Below are 7569 nucleotides of genomic sequence, written 5' to 3'. Positions count from 1 at the left end.
TTTGATTTCATGATAATACCTAAGCAAATTTAGTGTTTTGTAAGCTACAAATTTGTCTCTAGGTGTATTATACTATTATGTTTAATTTACTATTATAAAAATTAGACTAAGGAGATGCAATATTTTTATGCAATTCCAATTGATTTTTTATTATATGGTATATGTATTTTTTTTTTCTCTCATTTTAAGAGAATGTCCAGGACAATATTTTTTTTATTTTTTTTAAATTATTATTTGTAACAATTATATTATGTTAGGTAATGTGTCTTTTATAATGGAAAGAGTGGAAAGGTATTTAAGAAAAGAACAAAGAAGAGAAGAGGTAGAAGAAACTTGAGCTACCTTACAAGTACAATGTAGTGTAGAGGTTGATATTCAAGGCCAAATTAGTTCTAAAGAATCTTCTACCTCAGAATCTTCTAGCTTAGAGTTAATAACCCAATCTACTTCGGAAACTAATACTAAAAGACAAGTTGTTGTTGATGCTATGTACCACGAACTCATTTAGTGGTGAGTATGAATACTCGAGATTTCAGCTCCATAATAGCATGGGAAGTAAGAAACATTTATATGGAGCACTTTAATTTAGAGACTAAACATATGGCTGAGATTAGAAGAAGATATGAATTTCTCGAAGACTTATTGACAAGATACGATGATGCTCAGGCAACATTATTATAGTGTGTTGCAATAAAATAACATAAACGTAAAAGACAGTATCAAAGACATGAAGGCATTTAAGATCCTATATTTAATATGTTAAATGTAAATGTTAGTTTATTTGTATAATTTGGATGGTTTGGAAAATGTATTTAGCAATAAACAGTTTTATTTAGTAATTCTATATTAGACATATATTTCACATTGTGACTTTGGATTATCTTTGCCTTTCAATATATACAAAGCTTGATAATATATATATATATATGCATATAAAATTTACCAATAAACCAAATTGTATGATATGAGAAATAATTATTTTGGGGACAGTAGTACAAAACTAATTTCAAAGTATATGTCATCGTAATTATTAGCATAAATGAAAGAATCTAACCCTACCTTTATTTCTTTTATCTATTCAATAATAGTTAATGTCATGTGACCCAATCAGGCACATGTGATGTTATGTTTAAAAATTATATGAACATGCAAACCTTTGATAAATGTAGATCCAATAATCGAACATTACTAAGTTAATTCCAATGTGAAACTACTTAAGGACAACAATCATCTCTTAAGATACTAATTATGCTAATGAATGTAGCCATGTAAGCTTAATCTTATTTTAATAACTAAAAATAATCTATTTCAAAAAATTAAAATGATTTGGTTTGTTAAACATTATTTGTTGCATTCGAAATTGTTTATTTTAATAAGTAATAATATATTTAAAAAAAAAGATTTGGTTTGTTAAACATTATTTGTTGCATTCAAAATTGTTTAGTCTTTGGCTAAGTGTATACTAAGCTCGATTCCTAACCTTTTATGAATAAATCCATCATTTATTATTATTTTTTTTATTTATATTTATAAAAATCCTATTGTTTACATCATTTGACGTTCTTGAATTCAATACTACTCAATATCATTGTAATGCATTAATTAACCATCAATGGTATAAAATAACAATTATATATTTATGCCGCAAAAAAGACAATATTGGAGTAGAAACAATGATTAAATAAGTTTCTACTCCAATAGTCAAGTCAAGAAGCCTTCTCTATTACCTGTAGTCGATAAGTTGATGGCCACAAGTAACTAAAGAAAATGGATGGAGATTATGCGGTAAAAAAAATACAAAATCAAAAACAAAGAGGTGAAAATACTACAGCTAGACATAGTGATGAGCAAATGTTTGACCATATTTGTTCACATTCAGTTGTTCAAAGCAATGGTCAAATTTCAACTTTAACGAAAAATAGATTAGTTTACGGTGAGCTTGATGGTTTTAAGGTTCATTTGAATGATGGTCAATCTTCCAATTCGAATGAATGCTTTTTTGACCCTAGACATTCAAGATCCTAGGTAATAATGAATATTACCTAGAATGGTTCGCGCAATTGTAATACAAGTTTTCCTTCCAATCAATCACACGTAGATGAATACCTCACTATTACAAACAATCAACATAAAAGTAAGGCTTCTCATAATTATTTAAAATATTATTCTCATCTAAATTATGCTTTATGTTTAATAATTTACATGTTTTGCTTTATTTTTATAATTTACATGTTTCTGACAGGAACATGCTTTCAACCTTCATATTTTGGTGGGCTAGAATTTAAATGCTCTTTTTGTAGTGCATCTATGTGGTATGATGAATCGATTGACATTTCTAAATCGATTTCTTCTCCTAGATTTAATATGTGCTGCAAACAAGGGCTTATTCATCTTCCTCCTAATAAACTAATGCCATCCTTTTTAAGAGAGTTATTTGATGGCCATTGTCGATCAAGATGTTCACAATTTAAAGAATGAATTCGGATATACAATTCAAAATTTCAATTTATTTCATTGGGTGGCATAGTTGATAACTGCATTAATAACACATATGGGCCTTATGTATTCAAGCTTTTAGGACAAAATTATCATAGAATGAGATCTTTGCTTCTAATGGACAATCAAAGACCTAAATTTGCACAACTTTATATGGTTGAATTTGGCGTTGAATTAAATTTTCGAACAACATGCTTCCAAAACAATAATGATATTGAAGGAGTTGACAGGGACATTGTATGTGGATTGAAAAGTATGTTAGATCATTATAATAAAATTGTCAAAGTTTTTCGCATTCCTAGAAAGATGCAAAAATAATTTAAAGAATTATTAGTTAAAATTAAACTGCTTGTATATCGAAATCCTAAAGAGCACAATTATTTTGCACCACCATGTCCTGAAATTGCAGCTCTAATTATTGGTGATATTGGAAGTAAAGATCATGGCAGAGATATTATAATATAGCATCGACAAGAAGGTTTGAAAAGGATTAGTGATTTGCATCTTTTGTTTATGCCACTTCAATATCCGTTGCTTTTCCCATATGGAGAAGATTGTTTTTATCTGACCATACCTTATGAAGAATCTCCCGTATAAAATAAATTATTAAGAAATTATTTGACTATGAGAGAATATTATGCTTACCTAATTTAGCAAAGAAATGTTGATGATAATACTTTGCAAGAGGAGGCTGGCTTTTTCAATAATTTATAGTTGACTGTTATGCTATAATTGAAGAAACATGATTAAGATATATACGAGAACATCAAAGATCATTGAGAATAGAGTTGTTTAAAAATGTTAGAGACGTAATAAGTCAAGAAGATATATGTGGTAGTTGCATTGGAAAGCGCATTATTTTATCTGCAAGCTTTATACCAAGCTCTAGATATATGTTTGAAAAGCATCAAGATGCAATGGCTACTTGCAGATATTTTGGCTATCCCAAAATTTTTATTACGTTCACTTTTAATCCTTAAAGGATAGAAATATCGGATACATTAAGAAGTATTAATAGCCAAAAGCCTAAAGACAGGCCTAACTTAGTTTTTAGGGGTTTCCGAATAAAACTACGACACCGGATGAATGATATAATGAGAATCATCATTTTGGCCTTGCAAAAGGAGGTTAGTCACCAAAAAAAACCCTAAATTTGCTTAATTTAAGAATATGTATAATATCTTTTTTTTTTCATATACTAAATACATTTTTACCCTTTTCAAAAGTTGTTTATATAGTTGAATTTCAAAAGTGAGACTTACTATGGTACACATTTTACTATGGTTGGAAAGGGGAAATAATGTTGTGATAGCAACAAAGATTGATAGTATAGCTTCCGCAGAGCTTCCTAACAAAGAATCAGATCCCAGAGCCTATGATGTAGTAAGTTCATTTATGATGCATGGGCCATGTTAATTGGCAAATTTACAAGCACCATGTATGGAAAAAGGGAAATGCAAAAAATTTTACCCAAAACCTTTTTGTAATTCAACAACTATTGATGAAGATGGATTTCCTCAATATTGAAGAAGAGACACCTTAGCAATTGCATTGCATAATGGTATCCAATTGGATAATCATTTTGTGGTTCCTCATAATGTTGAAATGATTATACGCTATTAAGTTCATATCAATGTAGAAGTTTGCAACAATACAAGGGCAATCAAATATATCAATAAAGGTCTAGATACAGCTAGAGTTATATTTGAGGAGTCAACATCATTGCACAAAACAAATGAGATAAAATATTACTTAGATTATTGATATTTATCTGCATATGAAAGTTGTTGGAGGTTATTTGAATTTCCATTACATTATAGAGAACCTTCTGTCCAGAGATTGTTAATTCACTTACCAGAAGAGTATAATATTTACTTTAGTGATAAACAATCTATTCCTGGCATAATCTCAATTCCTCATATTGAGAAGACAATGTTCATAGAATGGTTGGCTACAAAAAAAATAGATGAAAAGGAAAATCACTTTTATATGTTGATTTCCCAATGAAATTCACCTGGTACCAAAAATACAAAAAATGAGACTATAGAAAGAATGACAGATCAATTGGAAGAATAATTTATGTGCATCCAAGTGCAGGAGAGTTGTATTACTTACGCTTATTTCTTAATGAAATCAAAGGTGCAACAAGCTATGAAGATATGCGAACAATCAATGGGATTACACATACAACCTATATGGAAACTTGCTTTGTCTTGGGTATATTAGGAGATGATTCAGAGTGGTTTAATGCTTTGACTCAAGCATCTCATTGGGCTACTAGCGCACAATTAAGACAACTTTTTGTGACTATAATCTTATTTTGTGATGTGGGAGACAAAAAAAACATTGTTTGATAGTACATGGCAACTTTTAGCAGAAGACATACAATATCGACTCAAAAAACTTTTGATAAATCTAATTACAATATTCCAGAAGATTATTTAAAGAACTTTCTATTGATTACTCTTCAAGATCTTAATAACCACTCTTCATCTCTTAAGGAAAATAATTTGGCTCAACCACAATCATTAAACATGGCAAATGTAACCACCGCTTATCTCATGAAGAATTGAAATACAATATTTCACAGCTACGCAAAGATCATCTATTAATCATTTCAAAGTTAAATCCTGACCAATTAACTATATATAATGAAATACAACAAGATGTGAATAATGATAATGGAGGAATTTTTTTGCATATGGACATGGAGGGACTGGAAAACCCTTTCTGTGGAACTCTATCATTAATGGCATTCGTTATGAAGGAAAAATTATATTAGCCGTTGCTTCATCAGGAATTGCAACACTTTTACTTCCTAGTGGTAAACCAACACATTCTCGATTCAAAATTCCAATAAATATTGGAGAATACTCTACATGTATAATTCCTAAATAAACCCAGCTTGCAAGATTAATTACAAAGACAACTTTAATTGTTAGGGATGAAGCTCCTATGATTCATAGAAATTGTCTTAAAGCATTAAATAGGACTTTATAGGACATCCTTTTAGAAACAATAATAGAAGCATCAACAAAACCTTTCGGAGGAAAAACAATATTACTTGGTGGAGATTTTCAACAAATTCTACCAGTTGCCTAAAATGGGACCAAAATAGATATCATAAATGCAACTATGATACAATTTCAACTATGGAAAGAATGCAAAGTGTTTAAACTTGGAACCAATATGAGATTGCAAAGAAGCAATATTGATGAACAAAGTTGTAATTAAATAAGGGAATTTGCACAATGGATATTACAAATTGGTGATGGTGCAATTTCATCTATAGAAATAAATGATAATGATGATGACGATGAACATTTGATTGAAATTCTACAAAACTATTGGTTGAAAACTCAGAAGATGCAATACAATCAATCATTGATTCTGTTTATCCAGAATTGCAAAAGAATTATTCAAATCTAGAATATCTTAGGTAAAGAGCTCTAATTACAGTATACAATGAAACTGTCGATATAATAAATGGAATAATTGGCCAAAAAATTGAAGCTCTTGATCAAAAATATGTAAGTTCAAACTATATATCGAAGTCTTCAGCTTTTACTAATGCTCATGAACCATTATACTAAATTGAATTTTTAAATGCATTAAAGTTTACAAATGTACCTAATCATGAGCTAACTTTAAAACTAGGTAATGAGATAGTGCTTATGAGGAACATTAGCCAAGGAAGTGGACTTTGCAATGGAACTAGATTAACAGTTACACAAATACATCCAAACATTTTAGAGGGAAGAATTATTTATGGATCTAACATTGGTGATAAAGTTTACATTCCAAGAATTATTATGCCAATGGAAGATACAAAATTACCATTTGTCATTGTTAGTGTAAGCCCTAGCCCCAATATGTTGTATGAACTTTTATTATTTGGATAATTATTATGAGGTAATGTTTTATCTATTATTATTATTATTTCTATGTATAGTTAATAAGATAAAACATCCTTGAATATTGGTTATGCTCAAGTTATCAAATGCGTGATTTGGATAGTAAAACCTTGGAGCATAAACTAGAATAATATTCTAAATGTCCCTAGCCGATTATTTTCATGGGAATGAAAATAAATTAAGACTAGTATGTTTTTTGTGAGATGGCCTTGTATTACGTGTCATAGGATATAGGATATCAATCAAAGGACATATATACATGTTAGGGAACAGTGTATCTGGATCGATCTGCTCTTGAGAATACTACGTGGTTGTAAAGTCATAAGTGGTTTTTCTCAAGCAATTCTTATACTCGAATCCTTTGACTTGAAATCACTATGGATCTCAGATGAATCCTTACATGCTTTGACTTACGCCTAACGTCATTCACAACTGAGTGGTAAGTACGGGTATGTTTGGGCATATCACGGTTCATGTTGAGAGACATGAGTGAAGTGAAGGGATTGCCCCTCTTTGTAGATAGAGTGAATATCACCGGCCACTTGATTAGTAAGACTGAGTAGTGCGTGGCCACACTCAAGGGAAATGATAAGAGTTATCATTTACTTGACCTAGTCAGTTCATTAAGAGATCAAAAAATTAATTAGCATTAAAATAAGGGTGACGCGCTCAATGCCTTATGCTATTTAAAATATTCAGTGGCAAATGATTGTATAAGGTTGCGATAGGTTCCATTAAATCTCGAAATTGACCTTCATTTAATATTGGGTAATCATATTATCTTGATAGAGAATAATTATGATTTATGAGCATTAAAGTTCTTTAAACTCATTACCAATGTTAAATGGACCCACAGGATCATACACTAAGAATGTCGGGATCAAGGTTCAGTATTTGTTACTTATTGAACCACTTGATTAGGGTTTTGGTGAAAAACCTAATTAGGTGGACTGAATAACTTATTCGGGTTGGGTCTTATTAAGTGTTGATCTAATCTAATCACTTTTGTTAATTAAAATGGTTTAATTAATCAAATAAAGAAGAGATTCCTAATTTGATTAGGCGTGAAGGGTTTTATCATAAATTAGGGTTTTGGGTTTCCAATATAAATAGATGGTCTGACCCTAATATGAAAATGAGAGAAAAATAGAGTGATTGA

This window comes from Dioscorea cayenensis, chromosome 20, assembly GCF_009730915.1.
Source record: "Dioscorea cayenensis subsp. rotundata cultivar TDr96_F1 chromosome 20, TDr96_F1_v2_PseudoChromosome.rev07_lg8_w22 25.fasta, whole genome shotgun sequence".
NCBI classification, from domain to species: Eukaryota; Viridiplantae; Streptophyta; class Magnoliopsida; order Dioscoreales; family Dioscoreaceae; genus Dioscorea; species Dioscorea cayenensis.
Note: the sequence above shows the minus strand (reverse complement) of the source record.